Here is a 14838-nt window from a genome sequence, read left to right as displayed (position 1 = left end):
CAACGATAAGTGTAACCGTTTCAGGCCAGACAATCGTGTGGTTCCTGAAGAGTAGTTGCAGGGGCAACAGTCTGGATGATTGACTGATCTGGCCTTGTAACATTAACCAAAACGGCGTTGCTGCGCTGGTACTGCGAACGGCTGAAAGCAAGGGGAAATTGCAGCCGCAATTTTTCCCGAATGCATGCAACTTTACTGTATGGTTAAATGATGATGGCGTCCTCTTGGGAAAACAGTCCGGAGGTAAAATAGTCCTCCATTCGGATCTCCGGGCGGGGACTACTCAAAAGAACGTCGTTATCAGGAGAAAGAAAACTGGCATTCTACGGATCGGAGCGTGGAATGTTAGATCCCTTAATCGGGCAGGTAGGTTAGAAAATTTAAAAACGGAAATGGATAGGTTAAAGTTAGATATAGTGGGAATCAGTGAAGTTCGGTGGCAGGAAAAACAAGACTTTTGGTGAGGTGAATACAGGGTTATAAATACAAAATCAAATAGGGGTAATGCAGGAATAGGTTTAATAATGAATAGGAAAATAGGAATGCGGGTAAGCTACTACAAACAGCATAGTGAACGCATTACTGTGGCCAAGATAGACACAAAGCCCATGCCTACGACAGTAGTACATGTTTATATGCCAACTAGCTCTGCAGATGATGAAGAAATTGATGAAATGTATGATGAGATAAAAGAAGTTATTCAGGTAGTGAAGGGAGACGAAAATTTGATAGTCATGGGTGACTGGAATTCGTCAGTAGGACAAAGGAGAGAAGGAAACATAGTAGGTGATTATGGATTGGGGCTAAGAAATGAAAGAGGAAGCCGTCTGGTAGAATTTTGCACAGAGCTTAACTTAATCATAGCTAACACTTGGTTCAAGAATCATAAAAGAAGGTTGTATACATGGAAGTATCCTGGAGATACTAAAAGGTATCAGATAGATTATATAATGGTAAGACAGAGATTTAGGAATCAGGTTTTAAATTCTAGGACATTTCCAGGGGCAGATGTGGACTCTGACCACAATCTATTGGTTATGACCTGTAGGTTAAAACTGAAGAAACTGCAAAAAGGTGGGAATTTAAGGACATGGGATCTGGATAAGCTGAAAGAACCAGAGGTTGTACAGAGTTTCAAGGAGATCATAAGGGAACAATTGGCAGCAATGGGGGAAAGAAACATAGTTGAAGAAGAATGGGTAGCTCTGAGGGATGAAGTAGTGAAGGCAGCACAGGATAAAGTAGGTAAAAATACGAGGGTTGCTAGAAATCCTTGGGTAACAGAAGAAATATTGATTTTAATTGATGAAAGGAGAAAATATAAAAATGCAGTAAATGAAGCAGGCAAAAAGGAATACAAACATCTAAAAAATGAGATCGACAGGAAGTGCAAAATGGCTAAGCAGGGATGGCTAGAGGACAAATGTAAGGATGTAGAAGCTTATCTAACTAGGGGTAAGATAGATACTGCCTACAGGAAAATTAAAGAGACCTTTGGAGAGAAGAGAACCACGTGTATGAATATCAAGAGCTCATATGGCAATCCAGTTCTAAGCAAAGATGGGAAGGCAGAAAGGTGGAAGGAGTATATAGAAGGTTTATACAAGGGCGATGTACTTGAGGACAATATTATGGAAATGGAAGAGGATGTAGATGAAGACGAAATGAGACGTAAGATACTGCGTGAAGAGTTTGACAGAGCACTGAAAGACCTGAGTCGAAACAAGGACCCCGGAGTAGACAACATTCCATTAGAACTACTGACGGCCTTGGGAGAGCCAGTCATGACAAAACTCTACCAGCTGGTGAGCAAGATGTATGAGACAGGTGAAATACCCTCAGACTTCAAGAAGAATATAGTAATTCCAATCCCAAAGAAAGCAGGTGCTGACAGATGTGAAAATTTCCGAACTAATCAGTTTAATAAGTCACAGCTGCAAAATACTAACGCGAATTCTCTACAGACGAATGGAAAAACTGGTAGATGCGGACCTCGGGGAGGATCAGTTTGGATTCCGTCGAAATGTTGGAACACGTGAGGCAATACTGACCTTACGACTTATCTTAGAAGAAAAATTAAGAAAAGGCAAACCTACGTTTCTAGCATTTGTAGACTTAGAGAAAGCTTTTGACAATGTTGACTGGAATACTCTCTTTCATATTCTGAAGGTAGCAGGGGTAAAATACAGGGAGCGAGAGGCTATTTAAAAATTGTACAGAAACTAGATGGCAGTCATAAGAGTCGAGGGGCATGAAAGGGAAGCAGTGGTTGGGAAAGGAGTGAGACCGGGTTGTAGCCTCTCCCCGATGTTATTCAATCTGTATATTGAGCAAGCAGTAAAGGAAACAAAAGAAAAATTTGGAGTAGGTATTAAAATTCATGGAGAGGAAATAAAAACTTTGAGGTTCGCCGATGACATTGTAATTCTGTCAGAGACGGCAAAGGACTTGGAAGAGCAGTTGAACGGAATGGACAGTGTCTTGAAAGGAGGATATAAGATGAACATCAACAAAAGCAAAACGAGGATAATGGAATGTAGTCAAATTAAATCGGGTGATGCTGAGGGAATTAGATTAGGAAATGAGACACTTAAAGTAGTAAAGGAGTTTTGCTCTTTAGGAAGTAAAATAACTGATGATGGTCGAAGTAGAGAGGATATAAAATGCAGACTGGCAATGGCAAGGAAAGCGTTTCTCAAGAGAAATTTGTTAACATCGAATATAGATTTATGTATCAGGAAGTCGTTTATGAAAGTATTTGTTTGGAGTGTAGCCATGTATGGAAGTGAAACATGGACGATAACTAGTTTGGACAAGAAGAGAATCGAAGCTTTCGAAATGTGGTGCTACAGAAGATTGCTGAAGATTAGATGGGTAGATCACGTAACTAATGAGGAGGTATTGAATAGGATTGGGGAGAAGAGAAGTTTGTGGCACAACTTGACTAGAAGAAGGGATCGGTTGGTAGGACATGTTTTGAGGCATCAAGGGATCACAAATTTAGCATTGGAGGGCAGCGTGGAGGGTAAAAAATCGTAGAGGGAGACCAAGACATGAATACACCAAGCAGATTCAGAAGGATGTAGGTTGCAGTAGGTACTGGAAGATGAAGCAGCTTGCACAGGATAGAGTAGCATGGAGAGCTGCATCAAACCAGTCTCAGGACTGAAGACAACAACAAGTGTATCCGTGTCATAGAGAAGAGCGGCCTAAGAGACGATCTGGCATTAAGTCGATTCTATAGCAAATGACACAAAAGGGCGGATTTCTCAGGTTTTTACTACATATAAACACTTTTCACGCTCTCCCGTGCAACGTGGCTGGTAGACCTCCCTTGATGCAAAATCGTAAGGCCTTAGCTCATGTCCAAGACAGCAAAGCCAGCTTGGAAGTCAATAATCGATAACTGAAACTTGAATTGTACTGCTTCTTACTGGCTATTACATCAACTTGGAAGCTTCGTCTGTGTTCTACTATGGTGCTTTCAGTGTCTCCGGATACCGCAGCACGCAACATAGCTTTGCAGACGATAAGTGTAACCGTTTCGTAGAGAAGAGCGGCCAAAGAGACGATCTGGCTTTAAGTCGATTCGATAGCATAAGACAAAAACGGGCGGATTTTACAGTTTTTAGTACATATGAACACTTTTCACATTCTCCCGTGCAACGCGGCTGCTTGTCCTCCTTTCATGCAAAATCTTAAGGTCCTAGCTCATGTCCAAGGCACCACAGCCGGCTAAAAAGTCCATAATCGTTAACTAAAACTTGATTTGTACTGCTTCTTACTGGGTATCACATCAACTTAGGAGCTTCTTTTGTGTCTTATTATTATTTCCAAATCAACAGCTCATTGCATGCACTCCTTACTAGAAACATGAATAATCTCCACAAAAATTTGGAAGTTAATTACTTTGGTGCAAGAAAGTCTCGATCATTCAGGAAAACGAATTTTCAATAACTTGTCAGCAGCCATACAAGTTCTACTACTGTCAAAATTCAGTTTAAGAGCAGCCTAAAGGATTTATTTAACCATCTCCTCCGACACCATTAATGTATTGAATTTTTTAGTAGAACTAGGCTCTAAAATGGCTCTGAGCACTATGGGACTCAACTGCTGTGGTCATCAGTCCCCTAGAACTTAGAACTACTTAAACCTAACTAACCTAAGGACATCACACACGTCCATGCCCGAGGCAGGATTCGAACCTGCGACCGTAGAGTAGAACTAGGCCGTGCGCGATTGAGAGTGAGTGAGGAGTGAGTTAGAAAGAGAGAGAGAGAGAGAGAGAGAGAGAGAGAGAGAGAGAGAGAGAGAGAGAGAGAGAGAGAGAGAGAGAGAGAGAGAGTGGGGGGGGGGGAGGGTGTCAAATAGTACGAGTACGATCAGAAGTACGTTTAAATTTTCATCCCTCATTTCACGTCGATGATCAGTCCACTTGCGATCTGTGGAAGGTAAATTAGCATATTAGTTTCCCACTGAGCATCTCCTCATTATGGATCATTTGCAACAGAAACTACATATAGTCTAATCTAACCGTCTTGTCTGTCCTATCTCTGTTGAAGGGTACACATGAGACAGATGCCTTCTTATTGTTGTTGTTGTGGTCTTCAGTCCAGAGACTGGTTTGATGCAGCTCTCCATGCTACTGTATCATGTGCAAGCGCCATCTCCCAATACCCACAGCAACCTACATCCTTCTGAATCTGCTAGTGTATTCATCTCCTGGTCTCCCTCCTCGACCTTTACCCTCCGCGTTGCCCTCCAATACTAAAATGGTGATCCGCTGATGCCACAGAACGTGTCCTACCAACCGATTCCTTCTTGTAGTCAAGTTGTGCCACAAAGTTCTCTTCTCCCCAATACTATTTAATACCTCGTCATTAGTTAAGTGATCTACCCATCTGATCTTCAGCATTCTTCTGTAGCACCTTATTTCTAAAGCCTCTAGTCTCTTCTTATCCAAACTCTTTATCGTCCATGATTCACTTCCATACATGGCTACACTCCATACAAATACTCGGATAACACACTTCCTGATACGTAAAGCTATACTCGATGTTAACAAGTTTTTCTTCTTCAGAAACACTTTCCTTGCCATTGCCAGTATACAATTTATATCCTCTATATTTCGACCGTCATCAGTTATTTTGCTCCCCAAATACCAAAACTCCTTTACTACTTTAAGTGTCTCAGTTCCTAATCTAATTCCTTCAGAATCACCAAACATGTTTCGACTACATTCCATTACCCTCGTTTTGCTTTTATTGATGATCATCTTATATCATTCTTTCAGGACACTCCACTCCATTCAGCTGCTCTTCCAGGTCCTTTGATGTCTCTGACAGAATTATGTCATGAGCGAACCTCAAGGTTTTAATTTCTTCTCCATAGATTTTAATTCCTACTTCGATTTTTCTCTTTTTTTCCTTTACTGCTTGCTCAATAAACAGATTGAATAACATCGGCGATTGACTAGAACCGCATCTCACTACCTTCCCAACCACTGCTTCCCTTTCATGCCCCCTGACTCTTGCAACTCCCATCTGGTATGTGTACAAATTGTAAATGGCCTTTCACTCACTGCATTTTACCACTGCCACTTCAGTATTTGAAAGAGTTTTCCAGTCAACATTGTCAAAAGATTTCTCTAAGTCTACAAACGCTAGAAACGTAGGTGTGCCTTTCCTTAATCTAGCTCTTAAGAGAGGACGTAGGGTCAGTATTGCCTCATGTGTTCCAGTATTTCTACGGAATCCAAACTGGTATACCCCGAGGTCGGCTTCTACCAGTTTCTCCATTCGTCCGTAAAGAATTGGCTTTAGTATTTTGCGCCTGTGACTTACTAAACAAATAGTTCGATAATTTTCACATCTGTCAACAACTGCTTTCTTAGAGATTGGAATTATTATATTCTTCTTGAAGTCTGACGGTATTTCGCCTGTCTCATACATCTTGCTCTTCAGATGGTAGAGTTTAGTCAGGGCTGGCTCTCCCACGGGTGTCAGTAGTTATAATGGAATGTTGAATACTCCCGGGGCCTTGTTTCGGCGTAGGTCTTTCACTGCTCTGCCAAACTCTTCACGCAGTATATCATCTATTATTTCATCTTTATGTACATGCTCTTCCATTTCCAAATTCTGTTTTCAAGCACATTGCCCTTGTATAGATCTTCTATATACTCCTTAAACCTTTCTGCTTTCCCTTCTTCGCTTATAACAGGGTTTCCATCTGAGCTCTTGATATGCATACAAGTGGATCTCTTTTCTCCAAAGCTTATATTTTTTAATAATTTATTGTTCCGTGGGACCATATTAAGGAGAAATCTTCATGGTCATAGAACGAGTCAATACATGAAATTATAACACGATAGTAGAAACAGATAAAGTGAAATATAAAAACATATTAAGGCGACAAGTTGTAAGTTTAAATAAAAAAAATTAACTACGTAACACTGAAATTTGCATAATTTTTTAGCTCTTCCAGGAGCTCCTCGACCGAATAGAAGGAGTGAGCCATGAGGAAACTCTTCAGTTTAGACGTAAAAGATTTTGGGCTACTGGTAAGATTTTTGAGTTCTTGTGGTAGCTTATTGACAATGGATGCAGCAGAATACTGCACTCCTTTCTGCACAAGAGTCAAGGAAGTGCATTCCACATACAGATTTGATTTGTGCCTAGTATTAACTGATTGAAAGCTGCTAACTGTTGGGAATACGCTAATACTGCTAACAATAAACAACATTAAAGAAAATATATGCTGTCAGGGCAATGTCAGAATTCCCAGACTATTGAATAGGGGCCAACAAGAGGTTCTCGAACTTACACCCCATATAGCTCGAACAGCCCGTTTTGAGCCAAAAATACCCTTTTTGAATCAGAATTACCCAAAGAATATAATACCATACGACCTAAGCGTATGAAAATATGCGAAGTAGACTATCTTCCATGTTGAACTGTCACTAATTTCAGATACTGTTCTAATGGTAACTAAAGCAGCATTTAGTTTCTGAACAAGATCCTGGACATGGGCTTTCCACAACGGCTTACTATATATCCGATCGCCTAGGAACTTTAACTGTTTCGTCTCGCTTATAACATGCCCATTCTGTCTGATCAAAATATCGGTCCTTGTTGAATTGTGAATTAGAAACTGCAAAAACTGAGTCTTACTGTGATTTAGCATCAAATTGTTATCCACAAGCCATGAACTTATTCCATTAACTACATTATTTGATACTGTTTCAGTATTACACACGAGATCCTTCACTGCCAAACTGGTGTCATCAGCAAACAGAAATATTTTTGAATCACCTGTAATACTAGAGGGCATATCATTTATATAAGTAAGAAACAGCAGTGGCCCCAGAACCGACCCTTGGGGGAATGCCCTCTTAACAGAGCCCCATTGCGAATGATTATCACTACCACTCTCAATATCGCAGAGAATTACCTTCTGCTTTCTGTTCTTAAAGTAAGAGGGGAACCAATTGTATGCTACTCCCTTACTCCATAATGGTCCAACTTGTGCAGTAATATTTTGTGGTCAACACAGTCAAAAGCCTTCGTTAAATCAAAGAAAACACCTAGCGTTCGCAACCTTTTATTTTATCCGTCCAAAACCTCACAGAGAAAAGAGAATATAGCATTTTCAGTTGTTAAACCATTTCTAAAACCAAACTGTACATTTGACAGCAAATAATGTGAATTTAAATGCTCCAGTAACCTTGTATATACAACCTTCTCGAAAACTTTAGCAAACACCGATGGCATGGAAATAGGTCTAAAGTTGTCAACATTATCCTTTCTCCCTTTTTATGAAGTGGCTTCAGTAGAGAGTACTTTAATCGGTCAGGAAACCGACCACCGCTAAAGGAAAAGTCACAGATATGGCTAAGTACTGGGCCAACATACACAGAACAATACTTCAGTATTCTGCTAGATACCCTGCCATATCCATGAGAGTTCTTGGTCTTTAGTGATTTAATTATTAACTCAATCTCCCTCTTGTCAGTATCATGGAGGACCGTTTCAGGTAACAGTCTCGGAACACTTTTTTCTAAGAGCGCTATATGATTCCCTGTTGGGGCTAGGTTTCTATTTAGTTCACCTGGTACATTCACAAAGTGATTATTAAGTACTGTACATATATGTGACTTATCAGTAACACGAACATTCCCACTACGCACTGATTCTATATCGTCGACCTGTCTCTACAGACCAGCCACTTCATTTACGACTGACCATATGGTTTTAATTGTATCCTGAGACGTAGCTATTCTATCTGCATACCACTTTGCCATACCAGTTTACATATGATTATATGAATTAAGGAGATCTACCAGCATCCTTTTACTTGCACAATCACCTTACAATTAATATTGAAATCACCACATAGAAATAATTTTTTGTATTTCCTACAAAGTGTACCAAAAACCTCCTCTAGCTTTAGCAAAAATGTTGTGAAATTGGCGTCTGTGGCTCTGTAAATAACAATTAGAAGTTTAGCTCCATTAAATTTAACCATACCTTCACAACATTCTAACACCTTTTCAGTGCAGTACTTAGAAACATCAATTGACTCTAATGGGATGCTGTTTTTCACATACATGGCTACTCCCCCACACCGAAAAGAGCTCCTAGAAAAGCTGCCAGCCAACCTGTATTCTGGTAAAGGAAGCCTCTGAATTATCTCCTTATTTAAGAAGTGCTCAAATATACCAATAATTTCAGAGTCAACATCTATAAGCAGTTCACTAACTTTATCTCTAACATCTTGTATATTTTGATGAAATATACTAATTGTCTCATTACTTGGATACTTAAGCTTTGTCAAAAGTGGATCTTTTGTTAGAGAGACTTCCCTTAAGCAGGAACACCTATGAGCTGACTGGTGCAGCTCTAACATCAACTACTGCTGGAATTTTCCCATGAGTGATCCCACCACCTCGATCTATGCTGTCACTTTAATTTTCCTGTAGGCGGTGTCTATCTTACCCATGGTGATTTTCGCCTCTACATCCTTACATTTGTCCTCTAGCCATCCCTGCTTAGCCATTTTGCACTTCATGTCGATCTAATTTTTGAGACGTTTGTATTCCTTTTCGCCTGCTTCATTTACTGCATTTTTATATTTTCTCCTTTCATCAATTGAATTCAATATTTCTTCTGTTACCCAAGGATTCCTACTAGCCCTCGGCTTTTTGCCTACTTGATCCTCTGCTGCCTTCACTACTTCATCCCTCAAGGCTACCCATTCTTCTTCTACTGTATTTCATTCCCCCATTCCTATCAATTGTTCCCTTATGCTCTCCCTGAAACTCTGTACAACCTCTGGTTCTTTCAGTTTATCCAGGTCCCATCTCCTTAATTTCCCACATTTTTGCAGTTTCTTCAGTTTTAATCTACAGTTCATAACCTATAGATTGTGGTCAGAGTACACATTTGCCCCTGGAAATGTCTTACAATTTAATACCTGGTTTCTTACCATTATATAATCTATCTAAAATCTTGCAGTATCTCCAGGTCTCTTCCACGTATACAACGTTCTTTCACGATTCTTGAACCAAGTGTTAGCGATGATTAAGTTATGCTCTGGGCAAAAACCTACCAGGCGGCTTCCTCTTTCATTTCTTACCACCATTCCATATTCACCTACTACGTTTCCTTTTCTTCATTTCTCTACTATCAAATTCCAATCACTTGTCACTATTCTATTTTCATCTCCCTTCACTATCTGAATAATTTCTTTTATCTCATCACACATTTCATCAATTACTTCCTCATCTGCGGACTACTTTTAAGATTATGGTAGGTGTGGGCTTCATGTCTATCTTGGCCACAATAACGCGTTCACTGTGCTGCAAGTAGTAGCTAACCCGCATTCGAATTTTTTTTTATTCATCATTAGACCTACCCATGCGTTAGGTTCATATTGGCCTTCCTAATACTTAAATCTATATTCGATGTTAACAATGACGCCGGTGGATAGACTATATGAAATTACTGATCGTCGATAAAGTCGCGAATATAACCGACATGCTATTGGGCCCTTCGCAGGGAAAGGGTTTTCGCCGCAAAAAGCGGGAAACTGGAATCCAGCAAATGAGTAAAAAATATATATTCAGTGACAAAAAATTAGTGTACGTACACAACAATAGTCTGGGATTTCTGTATTACATAAAACAGTTTTTGTGATTGTATCTTGCAGCTTTAGTTATTTTTAATTAAAAGAGATTTTAAAAGGACAGAAAGAGCGTTTTGGTCTACGCTACACATCGTTCTGTTAGTATAGTCTTGACTTCGTAATCACTTTCGTGGACTTCTGCAACTCTCAATCAAAATCTCCAACCTAATCGAGACAATACGCTACGATACAGCCGACATGATGACAAGAGAATGGGCTACATCAAACTCGAAGTAATTTTATATAGATAAGGATCTCAATGACCTGTGTACGTCTAATATAAAAGATCTCCTAACCATTCTCCTCAAATAGATCGCCATCTTCACTTGACCTTTAACTGAAACTGTTTCAGAATTAAAGACTGAATTCAAAGAAAATTTGGCTTCCAGTCACAAAACTAGAAAAATAAAAATAATAAAAGTGAGAATGTGAAACAGGTTAGCAATAACCACAAACAGGAGATTCTACAGAAAATCAAAGTGAGAAAGGAAATTATTAATATTATCGACCGTTTAGGAACTCTATGCTACGAAAGGGATGAAACCACATATAGAATAACTGGTGGAAAAGTTAGTGTGTTTTAAGATTAAATCCAAACAACAATTAGAGAAAAATATATCGAAGCTAGGCCTATATTACGAAAAATTGCTAAATCTCGAGGCAAATTGTGTCCTCCAGTATTTGATGAAGTGTTTGTGCCCCTAGCACGGATAAAACAGGATCTACAGCATCAACAGAAACTTCGGATATGTGTTTCATATTTCATCCAAGCCTACAGTCTATAAACACTAAAACAAAATACCACTACAGGGAAACTACCTACGAAGAAGTTCTTGGTAAAACTATGTAGCTGTAGTTGCCTTGGACTAACGACGTGTGATTATCAATGTAACCTGTACAGACTGTACGCTTTCCAAAGCTGTTATCCATGAAAAAGCTAAACGACGTTTCGTGAACAAAACACAATTTAAGACCGGACCACTAATAAAATTATCTGACAATAGGCACTGTTGAAAATTTGTGCCAGACCAGGATTACCACCCGAGTCTCCTGGTTACTAGGGAGAGGCAATGATCACTGTGTCCGAATTACGCAGTGGTCAACATAATAGCACGAACTGCCCGAGCATGCCGTTCGTCAGATCCAAATTCTCAATTTCTCCATAGACTGCTAGTGCAGTGCTCCTTGAACATTATCCTCCTCGCCTTAATTAAACAGACACAGAATATATACAAGCTTGGCCTTACGAACATTGCAGACGCCGTCTATGCAACACGCGTCACACTTCAAAGAGTTTACCAATACATTGCATTGTTTACTATCGACCACGGATCAAGCAACGTAAAAAGCACTGCGTCTACTGAGATCATGATTCAGAGTTTTTTTTTTAAAAAAAAAGAAACTAATAAGTCGCCTACATATTATAGTTGCTGCCGAAAGAGGAGAATCACTATTTTCCCACAAACGGAAATATAGTTAAAATTACGCTTCTAATTCGGCTAGTTTCGGCGGTTACTAAAATTTGTAGTGAAAGTTACATAGGGAACTCTCCCGTCCCCCCACCAGAAACGTAGTTTTCGTCGCTGTTGTGCGACTTTTGTACACAGCCAGAGAAAGTGTGTTGAACATGGCGCGGACGGAAACACTAGGCTACGCTACAGGGAAATCTGCTTACACAACGTTTACTCGGCATTAATAATCGTTGGCGTAAACATCTCTCAATCAAATTACCCCCTTCCAACCTAACTTAGATCTCGGGCTACACTGCCCATAGGCCTGTCATCACAACCAAAATTTCAGTGTGTGGGGGATATCCTGTATTTCTCGCTAATCTCTCTCTAGGCAAAAATGTCAGTTATTGTAGATTGGTGGCAGTCCCAACTACAAGATTTACTAATGATGAACACTATTGAGGCGGCTCGTAATTTTAGAATAGTTCTCTTCGTCTTACTTGGCATAAATTGTTCGCTGGCGTCCCAGCAGCTAGCTCCTTCAGTGTCTGCTTCTGCCATCGCACCACGCCAGTCTGTTGTTATCCTAGCAGACAGAACGCACCGCACATCCGACAACTTCGGAACCACTCAACTGGCCAGTTAGCAACTGAGCCGAACACTGTTTACACCGTCAAAGGAAAACTATGCAAAGATGTACACTCGAATGGCACGACTGAGTAGTACACACACACACAAACACACAAACAGTAATATCTGTAGGATGTCCATCGACACGCGCAGAACGAAATTCTTCTCGCGAACGTACAGCGTCTCCGAAAAAAATCTAGTGACTATATTCCGGCATTACGGCCAGGTTCTCATTCAAATGAGCAAAAAATGTTATATATTTTTTTTGAGACAGTGAAAATACACTTGAAGGATCTGTTTGGGAGTTACGAGTGATCATACTATGAGCTTTATTTTAGATTTTCAGTAAAAAAAAAATGGCGCCCGCAATTATGATTTGATCACGCGGACTGCGTGCAGTGTGGCCTCTCAGATGTTACCTGAATTAAAAAATGGATGACATCAGTTGATACTAAATTACTTCTCTGAAATTGAAAATGGAAAACATCAGTCGATATTACATAAAATTTATGGGAGCGCATACCTAACCGCAATGAAACAACCGTAAATTTAACGATACGGTACTAATTCGAACTCTGAGTTCGATTTTTTGGGTGGTTTATTTCACTCCTTATGCCTTCACAAAAATTACTTAATATTAATCAGTGTCATATATTATAGGTATAAGCTCCTAAGAAAAGTGTTTACTTTTCTGGGTCAGAGGTAGAAGTTAAGAGATTGAACCATTTTTAGTTAATGCTGCATGCCGTTCTGAGAAAATTGTTTCTCCAAAAAAAAAAAAAAAAGTTCAACGTCTAGGGAAACCTTTTAGTTATTACTTCGATTTGCATGAACTGAGGGTTACATGTATATTTTTAATGTCGCTGAACACGAATCTGCAGTAAGATTTTCAATATTCAAAACGGCTAATGCAATACGGAGAGCACAGGATTATGCTTTGTCCAATTTTTACCAAAAATGCATTTTCGTTATTTACGTTTAGTGTGCAATCCAAGGAGCACTTTTCAACCCTTCCTCTGGCTGGAATTGTTCCTAGATAGCAACTCCCTGTTCTTCTTGGCAGGAAAAGCCGATCTGTCTAACCTGGATATGCAGCACTCGTTATTCGTCAGTGTTATCGGCGAGTATGTTTGCAGTATGAATCATTTTGTGCACGTGCGTCACGGGACGAGCTTTGATCTACATCTATATGGATACTCTGCAAATCACATTTAAGTGCCTGGCAAAGGGTTCTTCGAATCCCCTTCACAATTGATAGTTAATTGAAACCCTCAGCTGCCGACAGGTGTTGTTGATATACTTCGATGGGGACAGCTGAAAATGTGTGCCCCGACCGGGACTCGAACCCGGGATCTCCTGCTTACATGGCAGACGCTCTATCCATTTGAGCCACCGAGGACACAGATGAATACCGCGACTGCAGGCATTTATCCCTTACACGCTTCCCGTGAGACTCACATTTCCAACCGGCCACAATCCACAAACGTAATGTACGTAATAGGTGTTTGCCCATCCACTCAATACTGGCCCACACTAAGGTGACGATTCCCGTAAGATTTCGGGCAATCTGTGCGCATTCGCACAGACGAAGGTCAATGGCTGGGTAACGTTTAACCATATATATGAAGATAGTAACTGTTCTCGAAAGAACAGGCGCCACTGACGACCGGGCAGCTTCTCTAGAATACATGGTAGACCGGCCTATGTGGCCGAGCGGTTCTAGGCGCTTCAGTCGGGAGCCGTGCGACAGCTACGGTCGCAGGTTCAAATCCTGCCTCGAGTATGGATGTGTGTGATGTCCTTAGGTTAGTTAGGTTTAAGTCGTTCTAAGTTCTAGAGGACTGATGACCTCAATTGTTAAGTCCCATAGTGTTCAGAGCCATTTGAACCATCAGTCCCTGTGCTTACACACTACTTACATTAACTTATGCTAAGGACAACAAACACACACAACGATGCCCAAGGGAGGACTCGAACCTCCAACGGGGGGAGCCGCGCGAACCGTGACAAGGCGTTTGAGACATGGCGCATACCCCGCGCGGCTCATGGCAGTCGTGACACTGCTTCAAACAATGGGCTGTAGAAACTTTTTTAAAGCACGGATTAAGAAAAAAACCTTTCCGTTCCAAGAGTCTGGACAAGTACACCTTAAAAAAATGCAACTACAAAGAAATTGAATTTTCGAACTTTTTGGATGAGAACCTGTCCCTATGGAACACCGTTGATAAAATGTCACAGGGATTATGTACTCAGGTTTCACATGTGGATTAACAATCCCTAATCGAGGAATTTGCATCTCCCACCTTGGAATTCTCAGTACAGAATTTTTATCCATTACGAGATTCTCAGCCACTTGCAGAAGTGATTTCCCGTGATTCTGCAAAACTTTTCCGTTAGCCAATCGTAGCAACTATAATATTTGGTTCCTGGTGCATGACATGTCTCTTAACTTAAAGTGACCAACTCATTTGCATAAAGAGCTAACTTATCATCCGCTTCTTTACTTGCGTAGACCGTTTATGGTCTTCAAAGATTTTTTTAAATCGTTTTTTTATGTCTTTTATAAACTGCAACA

General features: G+C 40.3%; 1 non-coding gene across 1 annotated transcript; it reads right to left on the bottom strand.

Annotated features, from left to right (window-relative positions):
• Window positions 1-13588: 13588 nt before the first annotated feature.
• Window positions 13589-13662, bottom strand: Trnat-ugu (transfer RNA threonine (anticodon UGU)). Its single transcript has one exon. It is a non-coding gene; the product is annotated as a tRNA-Thr (tRNA).
• Between the last annotated feature and the right edge of the window lie 1176 nt (window positions 13663-14838).

This window comes from Schistocerca gregaria, unplaced genomic scaffold (assembly GCF_023897955.1).
Source record: "Schistocerca gregaria isolate iqSchGreg1 unplaced genomic scaffold, iqSchGreg1.2 ptg000077l, whole genome shotgun sequence".
In the NCBI taxonomy this organism is placed as follows: Eukaryota; Metazoa; Arthropoda; class Insecta; order Orthoptera; family Acrididae; genus Schistocerca; species Schistocerca gregaria.
This window is presented reverse-complemented; position numbering and strand designations above follow the sequence as displayed.